The sequence below is a fragment of the Strix aluco genome, chromosome 13 (assembly GCF_031877795.1).
Source record: "Strix aluco isolate bStrAlu1 chromosome 13, bStrAlu1.hap1, whole genome shotgun sequence".
In the NCBI taxonomy this organism is placed as follows: Eukaryota; Metazoa; Chordata; class Aves; order Strigiformes; family Strigidae; genus Strix; species Strix aluco.
The window spans coordinates 19,918,643-19,944,049 of NC_133943.1; positions in this window are offsets into that span (position 1 = coordinate 19,918,643).

Genomic DNA, 25,407 nt, shown 5'->3' on the forward strand with positions numbered 1-25,407 from the left:
AACTTCTTTGCTCTGCTCCCAAGATGGTTGAATTTGAATCGATCTGGCTGTGGAGCCCACGCTAAAATCTGCACATCTTCACTTAATGCTTTACACACCATTTTGTCCAAAACCCAAAGGCCAAGGACCACTGCCCATGCGAGTGATGGGGGGACTGTCAGGGTCAGAGGAGCGAGGTGAGGACTCAGCAGTGTCCCAGGAGGAAACATTTCCAGCTTCTGCTGGCAGAGGTGAGCATTTCCAACCAAACATTTCCACCTCTGCCCAGTCATTTTGATTGAAAGATACCACTTTTTCTAAATCTGTTTCTGATTTTCACCAGCAGCCTGCTCAGGTATGGACTGTAGTTGGCATTTTATCCCAGAGGTTATGTTTTGTGCGACTAAGTGGGGAAACACAGGGAGCAGAATCTTGTCAGAAGTCCCTGGTTTTCAGGGGAGACCCAAATTGTCCATGAGTAACAGGAAATATCCAATCCCATAAGCAGCAGCTTTTGAGATCCCAGCATTTTCTTATAATCTGAATTAGGAAGCTTAGGCAGAGCCAGACAGCTTTCCCCTGCTCCCAACCCTCTCCCCCCATAGCCGTCCTGCAGGGTCCCTTCAGAGCTCCCCAGCTCTGATCCAGCTCTGGGGCTGCTGTCTGTGTTGCCTGGGTCAGCTCCAACATGCCATGGAGGTGATTAGCCGTGATGGGTTGCACATACCCCTGGGGGTCCAGAGCAGCTTGCTGCTGCAGTGCCCATTTATTTATAGCATCCGCAGGATGTCTGGGATCGCTGAAGCTCCTCGGGTCCTGGTCTGCAGGTCCCACACCTCAGCTTGTGTTGCTTAATATTTCTCTCCAAATATCCAGTTCACCATCCTGCAGGAGAGACTTGGGGCGGCTGACCCTCATGGCTCTTCACGCATCTCCCTGAGCCTCCATCTAAATGTGCCATTTCCCCAAAGCATCACGGATTGCTCCAGGAGGCAATGTGATTTCTATTTCTCAGTGCTGCTGCGCAGATTTGTTGCTCGTGCCTTGGGGCAGGCGGATTTCAAGCCTCGCCTGCGCTGCAGTTCACAGAGCCCTGCCTGCACGGAGGGAACACAGCCTTGATGGTCCTGGCATTTCTGCAGCACCCAAGCTCTCTTCCCGAGAGGCAGCCAGGCATTTTGGCTCCCCACCAGCCAGGAGGGGCTCCCTCAGATGAACAGAGAGATGGGACACCTGCCTGAGGCCGGCTGTGCATACCCCTCCCTCCCCAAGCCACACTGCTCGTCACCCTGCCAGGGTAGCCTTCAGTGTAATATCAATAACTCTTTACTATCAAAAAATAAATACAGTATAAATGTACCAATTCCTCCCCTGCACATGCATATACACCAACTCACACTCACCCACGCGATCGATCTCTGTTTAATTAAATACTGGCAATGACTGTCACGTGGGGGCAATTCTGCTGACTTGGGCACTTTGGGATTTTTATGCATCTATTTCTGCTTTGCTTTTCCATTAACTTATTTTTCCCTTTGTAATAAGGGGTTGTCAGTGTAATTTATACAGCAGTGCAGGAGGCACGGGCAGCCCGGGGAGCCATTCACAGCTTGCCAGGGATAAACACAATTACACATTTTTAAATGTCAGGCTTCAGGAGAAGAAATGAAAAAGGTAAACTATATAAATCTCAGAGAGAGAGCTGCTCTCTCTTTGAAGAGAAGCTTCCCAGCCAAGCTACCATGCCCCCACATCCATGGCAGAGGCATGTCCTTCTGCATCTCCGAAATGCAGAGGCACAAAGGAAGGGCCACAAGAAATACATGTAAAGTGACAGTAGCACTTGTGTTTCCCATATTGCTATGGAGCATTTTTTTAAAAAACGGAAAAGCATCATGCCCTGGCATGTGTTCCCACAACCTGTCCCCTCCTCACCCGTTTCAGGCCAGCTTGCACAGGGGAGAGCCTGTGCTGCTCCCTACTCATTTCACAGTCAGCTGCTTTGATCTCATATGTGATTAAAAGAGGATAGTTCAGATGGATTAAATGAGAGCCACTTACATAATCTGTTTAAAATTCCAGTAGCACATATTCAGAGAAGAAGGAGAACAGCCACCAACTCCCACTTGTTTTGGAAGCTAGGTGGGAGCTTCACTGCTGCTTCCCCGCTCCTGGTGGGCTTAGGGCAGTGTTGGAAACCACCTGTAGGTGACAGCAACCTTGTCGTTGTGAACCATAATAGCTGCCTGCTAGAAAGAGAGAGGAAAGCTGGGGGTGGAGAGGGGAAGCTTATAATGCCGAGGCCCTACTAATGAGCAGCTATTTGAGCTCTGTAAAAGGTGATGGCACATTGGAGATCTGGTCTTTTGGGAGGGTGCGTGTTATTATGGTCTAGGGTGCTTCCAGGTGGTTGTTAACCAGGGTATGTCTCTTGACTTAAGATCTGGGGCAGGAGCAGGGAGTAAACCCTGAGTGGGAGGAGGTATTGGGTTAGTAGGGTCTCCTCATCTGACTTCTCTTAGACTTGTAACCTGGAGGAAGGAATGGGGAGTGAGGAAGGACCTACAAGTGAAAGGGTAAGGCTGAAAGTTTTTGGAGAGTGTTTACAGGGGTAGGGAAGAAACTGGGTTTTCTTGTTACCTGCATGCTAGATGAAGGGACCCTGTCCCACCATTATGAAGGGCTTAGGCTGTGGAGGAAGGCAGTACAGCTGGTGGGCTTATAAGGCCACAGAAAGATGCTATTTGACCATATAGGTACTTTTGCTGCTTGGACTTTCTAGAGGCTGTGAAACCTTTTTATAGGAATGATGCTAAGATTATCAAAAAGGATGAACTTATATCTATTTGAACTTGAAAGACACTGGTGTGTTAGACTGTATCAACCTCAGGAACATAAAGGCCTAATCTCTAATCTGGCTTTGGAAAATGGGATGCCAAGAACACTCCAACTGCTACTGTTACACCACTGTAATATTAATTTGGGTTGCAATTTCCAGAGTAGTGATTCTCCACTAAGACTATGCTAATGAGTTGCTCAGAGCCCTCAAGGCACCCAAGTGTTTCAAAGTGTAAGGGTCATGGAGGAATAAACAGGGTATCTCCCGCTAGTTGGCTGTAAACCATTAGTCTGATGGCTTTGTGCAAGAGCAGGAAAATGAAATAGGACTGCAGCAGTATTACACAGTGATCTCAACTTATTTACTAAGTGATAAAGGGTTTTTAACATAGCTTCTGATGTAGTCAAACTTCAATCTAAATGCTAGTTATGCATAGGACAGCTCATGCTTAGGCAAAGGCAGCTGTGAATGATACCCAGCCCATTGCTGGTACTACTGAGAAACTGCACTGAGGGTGAGGGAACATTGTCTTAATTGAGGGTGACAATAGGGCTCTCTGGGGAGTGGAAGAACCTTTCTGAGGTGCCAAGAAATGAGGCAAGACCTGGAGGGATGGGACTTCTTACAGAAGAACTGGAATGAGTTTTTCTGTAAGAGAGGTTGGTATGGTAACTAGGCTCTGGTGTAGATTTTAAAAACAGTCTCCAAAGGTGTTTAAAGTGGCATGGAAAGTCTAGCTGTTCTTGTTCCATGTGGACCATTTACAAGCCTTGATAATGACCTAGCAGATGTTTATCTTCCTTTCAGGATAGCAGGAGGTTTAAGGTGTTGCTTGCATAGCAACGGGAATTTGGCTGGGGATGAGGCTGATGAAAATGAGACCTCTACCATCAGACAGCACAAAAATCCTCCCTAGAGAGGCTTCGAGATTCAAAAGCAGAGAGAACTGGTGGAGACAATTTTTCCCACACTGACCAGCAGTGTGTTATATAGACCAGCTTGTCAGCTGGGGGACGAGTGTCATCCATGCTGCATTGAACTGACAGCGAGCAGACAGTGAGCTGCTTGGTGAGATCTGACCGGCTTTCAAAGCATGACAGCTACATCACATCTGCTAGGATAGCATCTACATATGATGCCCTATACCAGCTGTGTTTTAGTGCAGGTGAAAGTGGAGGTCCTCTCTGCTTGGTAGCTTCAGGGAAAACAATAATGTTGGTACAGTGGTTTTGATTACTTCAGGGCATTTTGATGTGGTTGATTCTAGAACTGAGAGGTAGTCACAGGAGCAGCCCACTGTGGGCACAGGTGCAATGGAAACTGCTTCACCAGTCTGGTGATGGGTGAAGTGAAAGGTGTCATGGAGCCCAGTGCGGTGTCTTGGCTGCTCTTGGCACTGATGGTGACATAGTCCTCTGCCCATGCTAATGGGGCCCCATGCACTCAGCTCTGGAACTGAGCCAAGGAAAGGGTAGTAGTTACCCCTCAGAAGCAAGGGAAGCTGCCAAGGTGGGTTTTACATACAATTAGATCTAGGCAGTAGAAAATATAGGAGTGAGGGAGTACCAGTTGCTGTTGAAGGATTATATATGGCCCTTCTGCCCATTGTGGCCAGGGCAGGGCGTGGACAAGGACTTGGGATGGAGGCTGGTGTGTTTCCATGGATGGCTCAACTACATAACCCTAATGGAGAGCCTCCTACGGTAGAGCAGACCAGCTTTCAGAGGTGGAAGATGTGAGCAGGGGAGACTGGGTTCACAGAGCTCACAAATCAGAGTGGAGGTATTTGAATGGGATTAGGGGACACCTGGGATCCCTGAAAACTAAACTGAAGAGCTGCGGACTAGAGTGAACTGCTGTGGGTGCTTCCCACCCTTTACTGTTGCAGACGCTCTTTGCTTCTAACATAACTTGATGGTGTCCCTTGAGCCTAGATGCCAAGAGGCTAAAAACGCAGAAAATACAAGACCAGCACAAGAATTTTTTAAGCAGAGATGAGAGAAGTGGTATAAGGAGTGCAAGCTGGGACGGGGGCTCTTAGAGAAAACTGCATTGGCCATCACTGAGAGTAAAAAAAGAAAAATAAGATTTATCATTTGGCCATTCAGTGTTGCCTGAACAGCCAGCTATGCACTCCTGAATGCCTCTCCAGGTACAAGCACCTCTTGAGCTGGATGCTTTTCATGAGTCTGCTGTTCACCCGGTGAACATGAGTCTGCTGCTTAGCCTTCTGAGAGGACTCCCCAGTCATTAAGTTTAGGACCCTGCTAGCAAAGAAGAAAGTGATGTAGGATCACAGCAAAGAGCAGAGTGTCATTAATGAACAAACAAAGCAACAACTATGGCCAGAGAAAAGAAAATGCTGGTACCAGACAGCTGAGGTTTATAGACAAAGAGTTTACTCGAGTAGGAAGCAAGGAGTCTGTTTACAGAGCTAATACAAGGATGAAAGGGAGAAAATGAAACTAGAGCTTTTTATGGTATTGCTCGAGGAAAAAGACAAGGAAACAATGCTGGCAGAAATAAAGTTTGAAACACAAACAGCTGGTACTACAGTCATCATGGCTGGACATAAACCAAATGAGACTGCAGAGATGTTTGGAATTGGGTTTTCTGTTTGAAAACTCTGGCATCTATGTAAACACAGAAGGTTTCACAGTCATTTGGTCTATCCATTGGACTTGACTCTAGCTACAGTAAGCAAAGCCACAGCTAGCCTGAGAAAATCCTCTGAAAAGCAAGATCAACTGAGCTGTCAGGGAAGGATTAAAAACACTGGGTCACCAAGGCCAGGCAAGCGCATACACCCCAGGCAGCGGGAGGTGCGTTGGAAACATAGATACCCACTGGGTGTGGGGGCAGGAGAAAGCTCAGAAAGCAGACAAATACATAGCTTGTGTGGTGGAACAGAGTGACCTGGGAAGGGAAAACCTCAAGTCCTGCTACCTCAGCAGCCCAGCAAGTGGAAGGGCTGTGGTGAATCTTCCTGAAAGGCTTCTGCTACATGATGCTGCACCTGACTTTCTGAAGGTCAGCCACTGGACTTCACACAGGTTGAACCTCTGGACTATTGATTCCCTTTGAGGGTGCTGTTGATTTGGGCTTGCCAGGTGGTTTCACCGGACTGAGTTGCTTTATCTTTCTCTTTTGCCAGTAGCATGGCAAAAAACACTCCTGCTCAAGTGACTGGCTATTAGCTTGGGCTGAGAGTAAACAAAACTAGTCTGGCATCTCCTTTAGACCTAAGTTACTCCAAGAAAGATATTCCTCCATCTAGCTGCTCTGTAGCTGTCAAACACATTTAACTTCCTGTACTCTTTGTCATCTGTAATCCCAAGAAAACCTGAATTGCATCCTGGTTGTTGGGAGTTTCCCTTCTTCCAGCTCCTGTGCTTCAGTTAAAATGACAGAAGATATAGTTCTGTTTAAAAGGTGCTTGTTGTTCCGTGACTGATGTGACTCCAGAATCATGAGCAGCAATATTAGACTGAGGAAAGTAATCAATAGTTGAGATCATACCAAAATACATTCTGAATTCAACAGGCAAGTGCAGCCTGTCCTTTCAGGCCTTAGAGATTTCACTGCTTACTCCCACCAGGAGAGTGGGGAATAACTTTTTCTAAAAATCATTCTGAGAGCAACTCAGACCTCATCACCTAAAACCAATAAATGCCTCTGGTTTGATCAAGAAAGGTCTTTGTGTGTTTAAACATGCTGCACATCTGAAGAGAGGCAAAGGAGTTGTGTTTGGAGACTCCCCTCAGGCCTTTTATTGAAATGTTACATGTACATAAGACTGATCTCTGGCCCAGGGGCCTTCAGATGTCCTCTAGAAACTGTGCCTGCTTGTGTACCTGCCAGGATGATTGACTTCTCAGGGCAAGCGCTCCATCCTCACGTTCTAGTGCTCGTCTCTGCAATGCATGCTACAGTTGCTGTTGCTTGGCTGCTTCCTTGTGGTGCTTTCCAAGGGTTTATGGCAGCTTCACCTTTGAACCCAAAGTTAATGTGCATGGCTCTGTAGCTCCAGCTGTTTCTTGGCATGCTGAGTCCCTGTGTCTCAATGGTCTTTTGTATTCTTTCAGATGCCTGGTCCTGGATTTGAACATTTTCACTGACTCTCAAGAGCTGGCAGACTTGGGAACCACCTCAAGCTGATTAGCTTTCCCTGTCTGCATTTGCATGTCCTTTTTCCTTTATGGCTACCAAGTTCTCAAGGTCTGCTGGAAGCCAACAGATGTTTGCTGAAATGGACTTCAGATCCTGCTTGTACTGCCATTATTCAGCATTTGCTTAGGAGTTAGTGTAACCTAATATTCTTCAAGCATAGTAGAGAATCTTTCACTTATCCCATTGGATGGTGTCATTTTAATAAAAAAAAAAAACAAACCACCCCACAAACCTTTTCAGACTTATTCTGGGCTCTAATCCTGTCCTCCAATATGTAGGGTGTTCCTCCTGGCTTTTTTACTAGCCAGTTTAATAAGCATCCTCTACAGGGCAGCATCCAGGTCACTAATGAAAAATTGAATAATATTAGACAGATGTGCTTTGGAAAAACCTCCTTGATGTCTTTCATTCTGACAATGAGTCATTCACTGCTCCTCTGCAAACACAAGTTTTCAGCAAGTTTTGCTCTGTTGTCATACTAAATTATTCCCAAATATTTTTTTCATGTGTGTATGTTCGCTTCCAAGAGTTTATTGAAAGGTGGTCAAAAACCAGACTAAAATTGGTATACAAGGTATCATCTGCTGCTACTGCTTACCTTGCTTCTTTTAACAGCTGTGGTAATCAGTAAAAATGAGATACAAAGACTTAAATGTGGAAAAAGTCCATAGTAGACTCTTTTGCCTGAACAGCATCTGCATCAAACTGTTAGAAAAATGAGTATAACTTTGAAAAGAGATAATTCCTACAGAATGCCTCATTTTATTTGACCAGGAAATCTCAAGAGACCTTTCCTAAGAAGCCTTCAAATATCTGTGCTGGGCATTTATTAGTTATACATCCTCTCAGCTCTCACACCAAAGTAATTTTCTTTTCTCCAAATTTCATCTTAATGGTGGTTTATAACATATGTTCACAGTGTTATTCATTAGCTCTGGGTAAATAAACCTAAAAATGAGGAAAAAACCTACAATAAATATGAACAGCAAAAGATTGTTTTAAGAAAGATTCGAAGAGAAGTGAAGCAGCAGATTTTTTCTACTTTGGCCATTAGTGTGTTGTTTGGAAATCACTCAGCCATTCTTGTTTACTTTTACTGACAGGAATTATGTGATTACAGCACATTACTATCCCAATTTGTGGCAGAAAGGCTAGCTAGAGGACACTTAGGTGGGGATTATGATCAGAAAGCTGACTGTACTTTTGAAAGATAAGATGATGCCTGAGCATAGTGCATTGTGAGGGCTGAGCCATGGTGCACTGCAGCAATAAGGTCCTCGCACATGTGCCCTCTTCCCTTGGGTGCCCACACAACAATGTGTGGGCAGAGGTGGATCCTCTGTGGGTATGGCAGAGCAGGAAGGAGCCAGGAATCCAAAGTCATTGTATGCAGGCAAATGAATCGCAACCCAGCATTGAGCAGACTGTGCAAAGGCAGCAGTCAAAGCTGTAACTGGATTTGATGTGGTCCAGCATCCTGCTGTGATGGAGATGATCTGAAGACAGCTCTGGATCAGTTCAGAGCTGACAAAATGAGGTGTATTGCATCAAGCCCAGAGCCTGATGAGACTCCCAAGCATTGGCATGATGAATTAAAAATGTGGTGCTGTTAATAGAAAAAGTGAACGTGGTACCAGGCGGAAAATAAAGGAGGCAACAGATAGGAAGGTGTCCTTTCATCCTTATGTTATTGCTTTTAATAGGGAGACTTCAAGGGCTTTCAGGGGAGGACTTCTGAAAGCAGGAAACAGTGGACCTTGATTTGGAAAATTTCTCATGCAAAGCTGGGAGCATGCACTTGCAAAGGCTGTATACCAAACACTACAGGAGGAGCAGGGAGGGAAGAACTTGGACGGACCTGAGTTTCCTGGTGCGAAAAGGCCTGACTGCAGTTTATTTTGGAGATATGATTAAGCTTTAAGAATGAAATGAAGCATAAATTTACATAGGAGAAGGGCAGCAGAAGTAACAGTACAAAGCATGAGCTGCTGCAGTGGGAATCTTCTGTTGTCTTTCAGCAATGTCCTTCTCAGGAGGTGCACACCATTTTTGGAGCATGAGAGAGAAAAAGGGCTTGCTTAGACGCTCTTCTAAGGATAAACATTTAAAACATAGCAGCACCTTGGACTGTGCTCATACTGCTTAAATTCTCTCCCATGTGCAACAATAGGTCATGAATTTTCCCTGTAATATAGCCTAGCTCTCAAACTGGGAGACTGAACTCTGTCCTCCTGAGATTATTAGCCCAGCCCTTCAGTCTGTGTGGCTGTAAATCACAGAATCACAGAATCATCTAGGTTGGAAAGGACCTTGAAGATCATCTAGTCCAACCTTTAACCTAGCATTGGTAGTTTCCAACTACACCGTATCCCTCAGCTCTATGTCGACCCTACTCTTAAACACCTCCAGGGATGGGGACTCCACCACCTCCCTGGGCAGCCCATTCCAACGCCTAACAACCCATTCTGTAAAGAAATACTTCTTAAGAGCCAGTCTAAACCTTCCCTGGTGCAACTTGAGGCCATTGCCTCTTGTCTTATCACTCATTACTTGGTTAAAGAGACTCATCCCCAGCTCTCTGCACCCTCCTTTCAGGTAGCTGTAGAGGGTGATGAGGTCTCCCCTCAGCCTCCTCTTCTCCAGACTAAACAACCCCAGTTCCCTCAGCCTCTCCCCATCAGACCTGTGCTCCAGACCCTTCACCAGCTTCGTTGCCCTTCTCTGGACATGCTCGAGTCATTCAATGGCCTTTTTGTAGTGAGGGGCCCAAAAGTGAACCCACTCATCGAGGTGCGGCCTTACCAGTGCTGAGTACAGGGGCAAGATCCCTTCCCTGTCCCTGCTGGCCACGCTATTGCTGATACAGGCCAGGATGCCATTGGCCTTCTTGGCCTTCAAGGCCAAAATGGGGCTAGGCCTTGAACCTTGGTGATAGCATTTCCTAATTGTACATTGTTCTCAAGAAATAACCTCTTCTGTTCACTTTTTGCACATGCAGGGACTCAAATTACCCTCAAAGAGCTTCTTCCAATATCCTTATCCTTCACAGTTTCCCAGACCCAGGATCAGCACAAGCAATGAGTGAAATTGCTTGCAAATAGCTCATTTCTCAATAATTAAACCCATTGTTCTGTAACAATGCTGTAGATTTTTCTAAGATATTATTATTTTTAAATGATTACTTGCAAACATATAATTTGATGTCTCCTATTTAAAAGCACATCAGGAGATCCTGTCAGTGATTTATTGTGGAAGAAAGAGTGGGAGAGGTGGGTTATCGCTGGAGTATCATCTACTGTCTCAACAGAATTAATTTGTAGAAAGATGCAAAGTTAGAACACTAATTTGCAGTATTTATTCCCAGAGGTCAAAACATCACCACAAAGAGTAACTACAAGGTGGGATTTCAGAAGACATTCACGCTTGGCATAGGCAATCTCTTGGGCACCTGCAGCAGCACACTTGTTCACCTCTTGCAGAGCTATGGGTTGGGTTGTTCTGCTCTTGCCATGAAACCACCAGGGAGGGTGTTGAAGGCATTCATTTTTTCTAATTACATTTTATTTTTGACTGGTGAAGACAATCCACCTTTTTCTGATCCCAGTATAACGAGTGGCTCATAGCCATGAGAACTAGGATGCAGAGATGGGAAGTTGAAGACATAAAAGAGGAAAGAGTGGAGGCCTGATGTAGCCAGTGTTGTAGCCGTTAGGAAGGGGTATTGTATTTCAGCCAAGAAATTCTGGGATTCTGTGGAAGTCCAGGGAAATAGTTAAGTAATTTAATTGTAGACAATATCTTGAATTAAATCTCCCCTGAGTTCTAAGGCTTTTTTTTTTCCTTAGTTAAATTCCTTTAAAAAGCAAGCAGGTGGTAAAATCTGGTGTATCTATGGGCATATGATTTGTGACAAAAGAGATTGTTGATACTTGAAGAAAGTTTTATAATGAGATTAGGAAGCTGATAGGTGTTCTGATTATCTCCCTGGGCTAATACTGGAAGAAAACTTTATTCACAGAATAAAACGATGCTGTATTTCTGTGACTGGATGAGGAGTTAACAAAAGTCTAGAAGTAAAATTCACATTTCTAGCACAGTAAATCAGCAGAGTAACTTAGCTTGGGAAGTATGGTATCTCTCTTATTTGCCTCTAATTCGAGATTAATGCATCTTTCTAAAATGTCTACCACTCTCCCTCAACCAGCAGCTCTTGTGATAAGATAGGGGTTCGCAGGGCTCAGGCTTGACAGACAGTGAGTTGGATCATCAAAATTATCTTCTCAACACTTCAAAATATATGCTATCTTTTGGAAAAAACTCAGATATTTAGACTAGCTGAATAGTTTTGGAGGTGTTGGTGGGAAGGAGTGAGTCTCTGGAAGTCTCTGGTCAAACCAACTGCTTGGAGCAGGACTACTGCTCATGCTGGATCGGGTCATGATGCTCTCTAGACAAGTCTTGGGAACCTCTGGAGGGAGTTCCCACTGCCTCTCTGAGGAGCCTGCTCTGGAGCCTGCCACCTTCCCCGGGGACTGGTCTTGTCTAAGGTCCAACCAGAGCCTCCAATGCTGCTATGTGTAGCTGTTGTAATATCATCTGACATCACTGAGAAAAGTGTGTCCATCTTCCCACCTGTCTTTCAGGTAGGTGAGGACTACAGTTAGATCACTCCAGAGACTACTCTTGGACAGACGAGACCGGTCTGTCTCCCCCAGCCTTTCCTCATAGCCCGTAAACCACAGACACATCTTGATAGCCTCTGCTGACTCATCTCTGCTTTTTCCATGTCACTCTTGAACTTGGGGGCCTAAAACTGGACGTGACACTGAGGTGTGGCCTCTCCAGCACTGAGCAGAGGGCATGGTAACATCTTGCAGTCTACTGGCCTTGTTCATCGTAGTGCAGCCCAGGATGAGATTTGCATTATTCAGGATGAGAGTGTGCTGGAGGCTTGTTTGCCCTGGCAGCCCATCAGTTCCCAGCCTGGACTGATGCCAGTCATGATGACGACCCACATGCATAATTTTGCACTTCTTGTTGAACAGCGTGGAGTTTCTGTTGGCCCCATTCTCAAGTTTCTCAGGGTCCCTCTGGATTGGAGCTCTACTGTTTGCTGTGTCAATCATCCTCTCTAATTTAGTACTGTCCACAAATTTGCTGAGGGTGCGCTCCATCTCATCACCCAGGTAGCTGATGAAGATATTGAACAATATCAACCCCAGTATTGACCCCTGAGGCACTCTGCTTATTACTGGCTGCCAACCAGATGTTGAGCCATTGATTACCATGCTTTGAGCCTAGCGGCCCAGCCAATTTTCAAGCCATCTAATAGTCCTTTCATCCAGCCTGTACTTCTTCAGCTTCCAAATGAGAATGCTGAGGGAGACAGCGTCAAAAGCTTGATCAACCTGGCTATGTTGAATTAAGGCCAAGTCTGAGGTTATTAACTGAAACAGCAGACATGCCTACACAACCAAATGAAGGAGTGATTGCAGCGTCTGCTGCTGTAACCATGCTGGCTCTAGGGCACAGTAACAATAGCATTAACATGGGTATTAGCTCCTGCTAACAAGCAGAGTAAAGCTCCTGAGGAATTGCACTTATGAATGCTGCTTTCTAGCAGAAACTGAAGTCCGTGCTCCTCCATCTTTAGTCCTATTGCCTGTGCCACTTTGGTGGAGCGAGGATGGGCACGCTAGCACATGCAAGCAACAGTATTTGCTTTTGCTGTGTAATCACACCTAATAATTTTGTGCTGACAGAGCTGACTTCTCAGGGGCACAAAGAAGCAATTAAAAACTGGATTTGAAATCATTATATGAAGACAAACCTTGCACCTAATGCTGCTGCGAGGCCCTTAGATGGGTGAGCAAGTAACTGGGGAGATAAAGAATTCAGATGGGAAAGTGAGGCCTTTTGGTATTTATCCACTTGTTTGTGATTTGCAAGTTCACATACATTATGGATGCTGTGTCCTATTCAGATGGACTAATGCTGCCAGATATATTATAAAGACTTATGGTGATAAACAAAGAAGAAAACATTTAATTGACCCAAAATGACTATTGCTATTGGTGTCAAATATATGAGAACAAAGCTGGTCAACTTGAATCACAAATCCTCAGCTGGTAGAGACATTTTAGTGAAGACCCGAGACAGCTGCGCAGTGCAATTTTTCTCACTAATGATTCTTAAATTAAGAAATTAACCCCCTTCCACAAGCATTTGGATTGCGTTGGAGTGGGAGACAGTAACAAAAATTGGACTGGAGTCCATGGTAATAGCAGGCATGGATGCTGCCAACAATACTTATAATTTTTGAGCCCCAGTGCTTGCAGAAATAAGGCACTCTAGACTGCCAGATGTGGCCCTTCTAAGGGAAGGGACAGACCCCAAAAGCATTGGTGAGCCCTATAGCACTTACGTGCTGGAACGTGTTTGCCAGGCATGCCAGTCTTGTCCAGAGGTTATGCCTTGCATTGAGCTTAAAGCAACTCTCTTTTCAGTAGTGTCTGGCCATCTTCCGTCATCAATCAGACCAAATCTCTGCATTGCTGGGACACTTCAGTGTGCAAATTTCAGCTGGATCGGCTGATGGAGCCAGCAGACATAACACAGGCCTTATACAAGTTTCAGGATTTTATGCTGGCTTTATGGCATCCAGCATGAAGTGCCACAGTCAGAGGAGACCTGACCAGTCTGCAACCTGTCCGTATTCTTTTGTCAAGCCACCAAAACCTCTTGAATGAATTTGGACTGGTAGAGTGAGTTCATGTCAGATCAGTTATCTGTATCATAAAGCTGAGGTGGTTTTCAGCTGGTATTAGGAGCCCTAATGCTGGGCTTACTATATTGTCAAATGGTGACCTTGCCAAGCTGTTTGCAATGTGTGGACTGCTGCAAATCAGTGAAGCTTCTGTTAGGGAAGCATCAAAGCAGCAGCAGGGCTTGGATGCAATTGCTTAGCGGATGAAGGGTGCCGTGCAGCCATGGATCTATTCCCCTTCACATGAAAAATTCATGCTGTGCACTGGGAGGTGTGGTAGGTGTGAAGGGATTTCTTTAGCCCTCTCCCGAGTAAATCCCTTCCTTGTGGCTTCATGGGCTGAGCTGAGCTTTGGGCAGACTTGATCACTGAACCCTGTGATTCAGATAATTGCTACTAGTCGTGTCAGTCTCGTTGAGTGTTGTCATTGCCTTTGGTTAGACTACTTTTGAATGTGAACTTGAGATCAGTGAGGTCAAGATGTTGCAATATGACAGAAAACTTCAAAGCTCTTGGAGAATCTCTAAATGCTGATGGGTCTTGGACTGTGTTCTTAGACTGTTAAAATGTTCATTTTTTTACCATTTCATCATCATGTTCTTTCTAAAGGCATTCTGAATTGGGTGATGCCTGGAGATATTTTCTTTAGCTATTACTAGATGTTCATCCTCCATCAAGAAGAAACATCTGATGTGTTTATTTTTGTGTGTGAGATCTTCCTAATAGATAACTTCTACCCCTTTGAAGGAAAAGTCACAGGCTTTCTTAAGAGTTCACTCTCCTTCCTCTTATCCTCCTGCAAAACCTTTGTTTCCATCTTCTGCAGTGATCTGCAGATTGTCATAATTTCTTCATGCCTTTTCCAAGAATTCTCACTTATTCACCAATTTTAACAGTTCTGTATTACTTTGAGAGATTCAGAAAGAGCAAAAGTTCCCTAAACGCAAAACCTTTGATATTTCCAGCCATTTGCTCATTTCTATCTAGGTCAACACCTGTTTGGGGCGTAATGCTCAGGGCATGGTGAGCTGCCTTTCTGGTCACCCCATGCAACCGTTTCAGTTCTCCTGGAGTCCAGCATACTATCTGCTGTGTCAGACGTGACTGAGATGCCAAAACATATTAATTACCTTAAAAAAAGCTTACGCAGAGATTTGATTTCATAAACGTACAGGTTTTCTTGTTTTCTGTGATTTCTTCTTTAACATCATAGTGGTTACAGTGCATTGTGCTAAGATAAGTTTTTAGTTATCTTTGGAATCTTGGACCTATCTTTCAGAGCAGCACTAAGATTGAACTATTGTCACCGAATACAGCTCACAGAGACACCCTTCTATAATCCATATTGCTTGCAGGCATCATTTGAAACACTGAAAGGTGCTGACTATTTTACTCTCATTTTCCCTAGGGATTACTGGCTCATCGCCTCTCCCTGCAAACGTGCCTCTGCTCCTCATATGTGAGCTTTCCTCAGGTTAATGATAAAGTCAAGCTGATTAGTTCTCTGAAAGTGACTAATGAAAATATTGGAGGCTGGGGTACTTCAAAGATGCCTGGCAAACGGTAACAGCGGCTCCACTATGTACTCAGCGACTTCTTTTCCACATGATCCTGACAAACTTGTAAGTGAGGATGTTTGGTGCTTTGCATCCTCATGGTTTTTCACATCTGGGAGCCTAAGATGGATCTGAAGTTCTCTTAGTCTGCTGAAACCAGTAGTCTCAAGTGTTTTCTTAGGCTTGGAAAGCTTCTTACGCTGCTTCCCTGTTAGCAGTTTTTCTGTGGAGTGCTTTGCATCTGCAGACTGTTCTTGCAGGAGATGGTCCTACACAGGTCTCAGATTTTCCTGTGTCTACAAGGCCTGCCACCAGACACACCTGCAGCACCTGTGCAGCAATTCCCGTGGAAGCCTTTTGGCTTTCTACCCCTTTCTACCTGTTTCTGGACTTATGCTTAGATTTTCCCGTTCCTGAGACTTTTTCATCATCTTTTGGGTTATACGCCACTATTGTTGAGTTAGACCATGCAACAACAGGCTTTCTTCAAAACTTCTATCTCTTTTCAGTCTGGAGAGGTGAGCCTGTTTTGATTGACTGAGGCTTCTCTTGACGTAGCTCCCTTCAGTCAGCAATGAACAGTCTGCTTTGCCTGACTACATTTTATCTTTTTTTAAAATTCTGGATAGGAATGATACGTTGTCTTTAATCCTTGCTGACTGCTTAAAATTCTTCCACATCTTTGGAGTGTTTAATTATTCCCCTTCAGGAGTAGGTTTAAATTGACTGACTTCCTTTAAGGCTGTGATTTCACATGTAATAGCAGTACTGCTTGAATTATTATAGGCTGACTTCCTCATGCAGCTGACTGACCTGGGAAAAGCAACACTTCAAAATCAACCTTTTCTCCTCCAGCTGGGTTTAATCCAATGGGCTCCCTTGCCCTGGTCACTCCCCAGCCATACGGATACAGCTGAGAAGGGGCACAGAGCATCCTCCTGCAGTGGAGGTGCCAGTTTATGGTGGCGTAAAGCGTGGGTGATATTTTGGTCTTAGTTTTGTCTCAAGCTCCCTTCACCAGGGGGATTGCTGATGTTCATTAGCAGCTAATTGGTACTGGCGAGCTGTGACTTTTACCCCACAGTTTCGCAGCTACTCTGGCGACAGCAGCTGATGCTTAATTGCTAAGTCTGAGTGAAGCTGTGGGTTCACAGAGATTGCCCGAGTTCTGTTATCTGCCTTTGCTTGACAATTACATGTAGTTTTGATTAGTAAAATTTTGATGGGTTTTACTGTTCTGCTTCTTTGATGTTTTGAGAAAGCTTTAGCTGTGCTGCTGAGCCACTCCTGTAAAGCATGCCAGAGCATTATTTAGGCACAGGAAAATGGAAATTGCATCTGGACCAACTCTGCTTGGAGAGGCCGTTTGCAAACCAGATTTTTGTTCCCAATGGTCACCATCTGAGGCAGAAATTATGGCTGACATATTTTGCCCGAGAACTAGTTTTAATTTGTTGGTTTGCCTGATTGAATCTAAAATGGCACACTTTTGACTTCCTAATTTGTTTGCATGTGTGTCCTTGTGGGTAGATGTGGGAAATAGAGTGAGGTCATTGTTGTCTGCCTGCTAGTTAGCACAGCTCAAATGGGAGGAGCAGACTCATGTTTTTCCGTGGGCCATTTTGACTGGGTAGCTCTTCCTGTCCCAGTGCCTGAGACAATATTCAGCCAGTTTAACAGACCCAAAACTGCTGTGCAAGGATCCAGCAACTCAAATCTAGGAGCTCTGGTCATGTGAAAATGTATTTTTTTTAGGACATTCTGAGATAGGCAAGTTCAAGACCATACTCTTGTGACCTTACGCCTTGCATTACTCTCTAGTTTGAAACAAGCTGAGGTGTTAATTCTTCCAGCTTCACCTCTGGGTCCAAGCATTCCTGTTTGGGTAAGTGCAGTAGATGAGCCGAAGTCTCAGCCAAGGTCTGGCTGAATCATCTCTGTCTCAAAGCAGCCCTGAAATGGGAAACCCAGCATGTCAGCTGGTTGCGTCTTCTAATGCCAAGCCGTACCATGTTGGTTGAGATGCTGTATGTGTTGTGCTTCCCCCAGGCAGACACATGCCTGACGTGGGACAGAAGGGCACATCAGATGCTGCAGAACTAGAGTGATGTGCAATGTCTCCAGGTATGATATGTGTGGCTGGTTCCTCCTTCCCGCTCATTGTGGCCCCTTTTTCCTGTCTCCTAGGGCAACAGCCTGGTTGGGTAGTTGTCCCTTGATTGTGGACTCTGCAAGTCCCCCAGCAAGGGGCTGAGGGCACCAGTGTTGCAGAGGCACATCTTACACAGCAGTGTAATGCTGCTGTGTTTTCTTCTCAGTCCCTCACCTGATACTTCCTAGCATTTCAATTATTTGGGTTTTTTCTTGACTGTGCATTGAACTGATAATTTCAGAGAGCTTGCTATCACAGCCCCAAAACAGTAACATTCCTCAGTGGTGATGGTCAGCCTACAGAATATTTGTAGGTGGAAAGTTCAACTCCCTGTGTGCATTGTCTTCGCCTTGATATTTCTGGTTATCATGTTTTATTTCTTTTTTTTTTTTTTTACAGTATTTGTGCAGAAGCTCTGTCTCTCTTCTCTGCATTGTATTCAAAGAGGAAGGTTTAATTTGCCTTTTCCATATAACTATTGTCAGCTTCTGCCCTATCCTCTAGGTGATGATGCTGAAGTCCTGTGACTTCATCTTGCTCTTCCACACCTCCTGGCTTTTTCCCCACTGTCTTTTCAAGTGACACTTGCTGTGGCTTGTCTTGATTTGGGTGAAACTTTTCCCCTAGCTCCCAAATCACCTGTCCTCAGGATAACTGATGCTGTAGACCCCTGGCACTATACTCTCCTCGTGCTGATGTGGAGCAGATGTCTGCTCTGCCTTGCCTTGGCACCCAGCCTGCTGGCTCCTCTGCAGGGCTGGACATTTCTCTGGATGCCCTGGCTGAGCTTCCCGTGCTCTTTCATGCCAGGCTCCTCTGCAGCACCTGGGTCCAGGTGACTTCCCTGGCTAAGCAAACATGGATGGGATGGTGGAAGCCATTGGCCTCGGAGCCCGCAGCTATGTAGAGGTTGGATTTTTGTGCTTTCTTTGGTTTTAATGATGAATTCCCTGGTTGCTACATTATATGAAACTTCATGATTTTTTTTTCCTGCTCTCCCAGCACTTTCGTGCAAGGCCAGGACTTGGACATGCAGCTTCTCCTCTGTCAACTTTCATAACATAAGCCTTGAGACTACCTTAGCCCAGATTCTTAAATCTAAAGTTTTGCTTTATTTTGTGTTAAATTTGTGAACTCCAACTGTTAGGCACTAAACTTCTTGAACTAGAGAGGTGATTTTTGATAATTGTGATTTTTCTCCATGACTTGTAAGTTCCATAAGCTTCTTGTTACACCATTTATGGCAAAAACCATTACAAAACTGGCTGAGTTAAGACGTGAGAGAAGTCTGAATTCTCTCAAGCAAATGCTGCTTGAGATTAGCAAAATTCAAAGGATCCAGCTTGAAAGTGTCCTATGAGATGCAGTTGCAACAAGTAAAGATAGAATATGACATTTTAGAGAAAACCAATAAATGAGTTGGAAGGCTTTCTTATCTGCAGCTCTGGCTGTAGCCAGATGTCTGCTTCCCTTGCTGCACTCCCCGCTGGTGCTCCCCTTGTTTGGGAAAGGAGCTCTCACCTGCTCTTCATTTTATGCCCATGGCTATCCTGTTTTACAGCAACCTGTGTCTGATTCCTCCCCATGTTTCTACTATCCCATAAAGTGTTTCTGACAGTGTGCTTGCCCAGGGAACTTCATACACACTAAATAACTGGGGAGAAAACGGGGACAGGCCAGTCAACGTCCCTACTGCTCTCCAAATCCAGATCAGGTGCAGAGCTGGGATTCACCCACATGTGTCACAGAGTAGGAGAAGGACATGAGACCAAAAGGGGTTCAGGATAGGTCCTCAGGCAAGGGTTAAGGAAAACAAATTTTAAAAGAAAGAAAAATCTCAACAGTCTCTTGGCCTTGATTTTTGCCCTTGAAGGTATTGTACCACTGGTCAGCCTATGATACTTGGATGTCAAAAATTGTCCTGGTCCCAGAGCAGGTGTGATTATCCAAACTTTTGGATGTGAATCTGGTACTTAATGAAGAGAGGAGGTACAATGATGTGCCCTCTCAGAGCAGCTCCTCCACCTTCCTCAGGCCTGGACCAGACCTGCAAGGAGGAAACTCAGCAAGATGGGAAAGGAAGAATAATGTTGCTGAGACAGGTCTGATTCCGCTCTCCCTTCTGGGGCAGAGAGAATTATTTGGAGAATAGATTAATAAATCCTTTCCCTGGTGCCAACAGCTTCCTTTGGCAACCAGTTTGCTTAAGGGCTAACCTGGCAGAAGATCCCAAAGATGTGAATGCTCATGAATACTGGTAAGATCTTCACCCTGAGGAAATAACGTGTTTCCTTTCCAGCCGAGGCTGAGGAATCTAATTGCACTGTTCTTCCTAATTGAAATGAAAAATGCTGCCATAACCTACGGAAAATATTGCAAGCTTATGTCTTATTAATTTACTGTGGGAGCTGTACCCCGAAATGTGAATGACATTCTGAATAAGATTGTTTGAGGTAATTCACAGGTTTTGATTTGAAATCTTTTACCTTTTTGTTTAAATTTGTTGCTGGGCAGGATGACAGTTTGAAGATGATACTTCATTTTAGATTTTACAGATCCTGTAAGTGTGAAAATGAATGAAACCTAAGAGTGTAATGTTGCATATTATTCAATTATTATCTTTCAGCTGGGTCCAGAGAGCTTCTCTAACATGAAATCTGGGATGGAGAAGCAGGCGGTAGCACAGAGACTCAGAGGAACCACAGAGTGAAACTCTAGCAAGGAAACTACTGACCCTGCAAAGGATAGAGTTTCTCGAGCATTAAACGGTGTAAGCCCCAGGGCCCAATCTAGGGTTTGCAAAGTAAATGCAGCTTCCATTGACTTCAGTGTGTGTTTGGCCTTCAGACTTGCTGCCTGAGGAAGAACCTGGTGGATTCATGCGCACTTTTCTCCCCACATAGCAAAGTGGGAGCCTGATGGACTCAGAAGGCAGCCTTGCTTTCCATCAGGGTAGGAAATGCAATGCATGGAGTCAGCCTCCAAACCCATTGAAGCTGGATGCATGTGATGGCCCCTGGTCATTGCCAGGGAGGCATTGTCAGAAGTATGGAGACTGGCTTGTGGCTTCATACTTAAGATGCAGACTTTACTTCAATATCAGCTCATGCCACCCTCTCGGTGTTTCTCCTGGGGCTGGTGAGGGTGTTTATTGGTGTTGGGTGCATCTCCCCTGCTTGCTGAGCAGGCTCCTTCCCCTGGTCCTGCGCCCATCACAGCCCACCTTTGCTGCCAGAGGGACCCTCCCCGTGTAGACATGGAGCCTCAGAAACAGCACCTCCAGCAGTGGAAGGAGAGCAGCACATGTGCAGAGTGGTGTGGTTTAGGCTTCAAGGGGTGGAAGGGTGGTTGATTTTTTTTAATGATTTTTTTTTTTCCCCAAGTGCTAGGCTATTTTTTTGTTTTAAGTCATACTTTGCCTTAAGGAGGCTGTTTGTTACTGGGTATCCCTGATGCTGCTCCCCAAGGAACCAGAACTGCAGGCAGTGGAGATGAATCAGGTCTGCCAGGATAATTGTGGCAGATAAGAGAGAATTGAAGCCTCCGGCCCAGTCTGAGAGAGAGAAGACTGCTGAGGAAAGAGAGGCTAGCTCACAGCACTGGGAGATACAGCGTGCAGCCAGCGTGGAGAGCAAGAACCAGCACGCCCAGCCCGAATCGGGGAGGCTCTTTCCATACGCCAGCCATGCACACCCCTCGGCTGACAGCATTTGCTTTCCAATGACAGGACAGAGCGGAGGAAAATGAGATCTGGCTGGAACATAGACTCCATAGCAAGAGCTTAGAAACAGCATGGAAACCATCAGGAATGTGAGAGGGGAGGAAAAAACATTACCTATAGCTCCCAGTGTGACTGAACAGGTCTTTGTGCCTCTAATAGTTTCTCCATCAATCTGCCAGAGCTGCGCTTTGTCACACAGAGCTGCCTCAGCCAGGTGGCTATTGCCGGGTCACCTTTTGCAAAGGATTTGTGTCAATGTAAGCTGTGGTTATAGGGTCACAGTGGAAGTGCAGAAAGAGCAGTATGTTGCTGGGGTTTTTTTCTTCTCCCAGCATTTGTTGCCAGATTGATTGCCATGACGTCACTGCAGTGGTGCTGTCTCTTAGGCCAGTTATTGTGGTAAAACTTCAGAAATGTGTGGATCTGCTGCTTTTTGTCTGGGATAAGGGGAAAGATGTGCTGCTGTTGCCTTTTGCATTGTGCAGCAGGTGCCCGGCTGAGCACAAGGCAGGAGCTGCCCCGGGTTTTGGACTCAGGCAACCCCTTTCTTTGCTGCTTCGCAGCCTGGCACAGCAGCCCATTTGTGCTAACTGGTAAATTATGATGATTCGCTTCAAAATTGCCTCCTTGATGCCCGGTGGGTATCAGAGGCTCTGTGTGCAGACCCTGCCCAGAAGGGCACAGGGGGGTGCACCCCATCCCCTGCCATTCCTTGGCTGGATGTGACTCTGTCACTATGCACAGGCTTCATGCTGTGTCTCCATGTCTCTGCCTTCAGTGCTGGCTGGTCTTGTGGCAGTGTGGCTTGATGCAGCCCATGGCTCCATCTGTGCTCCCCACCAGGCAACCCTGCCTAACTGCTCTGGCTCCTGAAAACATCTGCACCCCATGAGCACCCTTGGGTGCAATGCTGTACGCCCAAGTATTACTGCCACAGCAGCTGCCACGTGGCAGAGGAAGGCAGAGAGGGCTGTTTCCCGCTGTGGGTGGAGGTGCTTTGCAGCAGAACCCTGTTTTCTGGCCTTATTCTTTCCTCTCTGTCGGCAGAAGTGGAAGGATTGTAAGGCACCTCAAAGAGGAGCTGAGTGACCTGAGGTTTAAGCAAAGATCATGCACTGGCAGAAAAAAAAAAAAGAAAAAAAAAAAGAAAATATTAGGGAAGCTCTCACACTGTTTTGCTTCATCTTTCACTTAGATACAGATTGTCATCGTGCATTAAGAAGAGATGCAATAAAGGTATTCTGTGCATTTCCTCTCAGAAGGTTGACCTGCAGCCCCTTCTCTGGTGATGCTTTCCTAATGCAAAGGTTTTCTGAGAGCACAGTCCTGCTTGGGCATGAAGTGCAAACCCAGCAAATGTGAACTGCAAGCCTGAGGCTGCAGGAGAAGGAGGGGGGCAGCTGGATGATGCACTGTGCTGCTGTGCTAAGTCCTGGGATCCCAGTGATCCCATCAGCTGAGGGTAAAGGGAGTGTGGGATGCAGGGGGATGGTCAGCAGCCTGACAGGGTGAACCAAGTGTCTGGAAGAAGGGGTGGTGGATGTGGGGGGAATGTGGTGTGGATGTGGGGCAGAGGCAGCAGTGCTGGTAGCTGCAGAGGCTTCTTGACAGGAGTACTGGGTTTTGCAGCACTCTCAGATATTTCCCAGTGCCCTTCTGTGCTCTTGCCACCTGGCTCTGATGCACAACAGCTGTAGTACAACCCCTTTACAGCTGTTTGCCTAAGACCTGCTCATCACTGCTGTGCTCCTCTCCCTGCCCCTGCCACTTTGCCACTGCAAAATAGCTCTCTTGGTGGTGATGTGTGCCCATCTCCTCAGCTGTGTGGATTTGCTCATAGCTGCTGATGTTTTTCAGCAAGAAAAAACTGCTCTGAGGAAGCCTGGCTCTGCTGCCAGTGCTTTGCTGTTGCTTTGGATGATGAACGATGGGGTCTAGTGACGGTGTGACGCAAGGCAGAAAATGTTAATCCCAGGGTAAGCATCCAAGACAAAGTCATCATGCTCAGAGATCTGATGCAAACCCACTGCAAAGAGGGAAAAAACCCAAGATCCTGTGAGCATCCAAGGAGAAAGCCCAAGCAAGGGTGCCCAGCCTACATCTAGGGGAGGATGGAGACATCAAGCATGGTGTACCCAGTGGGCAAGAACAGGCTAGTGGCAAAGCTTATGAGATAACTGGGAGATTAAAGAGCACTCTGGTGTGGACACAGCGCTTGGCCCAGCATGCAGTTAACCCATCCACATCTTTAAAGTAAATTTAAACCAGCAGTGTGGTTTTACTCTGCACAAGCAATTAACATCACATGGCCATGGTGATTTTCATCTGGCACCTGCATCCCAAAGCCAATTTAGCATGAAAATGCTTAGTGTGTAAACACAAAGAGAATAGCCTCTTAGCTCCTGGGCCCTCTGTCCTTGATGTGACATTCAGTATTTACAAAGGTTGGGGGTTTTTATACCACAGCAGGGAACTACACAGATTTCTCTGAAATCAAAGCATGACGACTATTTTGATGGCCAAAATGACCGCTTCTGCTCTGCTAATATTGGACAAATATTGACTTGTGGCTACTGCATGTCCCTTCCTTCACTGATGAATGCTCAAGGCTACTTGGATAAACAAATGATTTCACATGAATATTCTTATTTTAACACATCCCTAGAATAATAATACATCCTGTATATATTCTCATTATGCTTCTTCTTCTGTTGACAGTTTGAGGTGACATTGTGTGGCACTTTGTTAGCACAGAAAAGGAGTGTCCCATTGTGGAGGGTGGCTTGTCCAGGGCAGAGTTCAGCTGTACAATTCTTGGTCTCTCCTTGACCCTGAGCAATAGAAAAAAAATCAGAATTGCTGCTCTTGCATGAGGGAGTGGACAAGCATCCAGCACAGTCCTGTCCATGCATCGTTTACTCTGACAGTTAGATCATTAATCTAATGCCTGATAATACTGGTGGCCACAGCCCACATGCTGCAGGTGATTAGCACCTGGACTGCTCCCAAAAATACACTCTTCCATTAGTGAGGGTGGCTACTTGTTGCTCAGCCCGACATCTCCCTCAGCTCCAGGAGCCCTGCAACTGCTTGCTGCCTGGGCACCCCTTGCCAAGAACCAAGAAGCAACTGTCACATGCAACCACAGTGTGGCAGTCCCACTTTTCCTGCTGAAGTGGGACGTACCAAGAGCTCCCTAGCAGGAGAGGTGATGGGGGCGAGATGGGAAAACAGCATCCTGGTTTCCAAATGTTGCTTCTTGAGTTGCAACCCTAAAACGGTCTTGGTGTACTCAAACCTGGGGTTAAGACACCTTGCAGGTTTCACTTTCTAATCCTGCCAGCGAGGCTTCCTGATGCCCATTTTTGCTTCCCGCTGTTGAAACGGCGACGCAGTTCATGGTTGGTCAGCTTTGGAGCAAATGCTTCACCTTAATGCAAAGTTACTAGGCACCTGGGGACATGTCCTGCTCCTCCTGATGACAGCAGGACCATTACCTTCATTTTGCTGCAATCAGTTACTCCACTTCAAAGTGGCTGGAAACATCAGCATCCTGGTTTGGCATTGCTTTACAGACACTTTGCATTGATATGAATGGCTCCACAATGGTGAACTGATACGTAGGTGAGGCTGTTAAAATTAGTCTAAGCTAGTAAGCAGAGCTAACGGAGAATGAAGTCTTCCAGAATAGCTCTTCCAGAATAGCTCCCCGCGTGAACATTCAGGTCCAGAATAAAGAGCCCTCTTAATTCTGGAATAATTACTCTAATTATTTTCAGTGACTCCTTTCTCAAATTTTGTGAAGTGTCTAAAAATTGTGCATGTCCCTGTCACCCCGATGAGATCACACTGTTTCACAAAATTCAGAATAGATGAAGTTACTGACTCCCCCAGGCAGCCTGCTTATTTTTTTAATCCATTTACAGTGTTTTGATTCCATGGTGATAAGGACTTTATAAATGCTAATTGATAAATGAGATAGAGTTTATATTGGCTCATACAGGGCAGAAATAGTCAAATGCATGCAAAATTGCTATTATTTAAAAGCTCGACAAGACTTTCGATTCCGAAGTCGACACAGTGAATAAACTTGGGGAAAATATGTCCTTCGACGTGTCATAAGCAAATGCGGTGAGCATCTGGGTCTGCAGGCTCACACTGGCCTGGCAATGGTGGATGGTGAGAAACCACTGAGGAATCAAGAAACAGCTGTCAGAAGTCTCA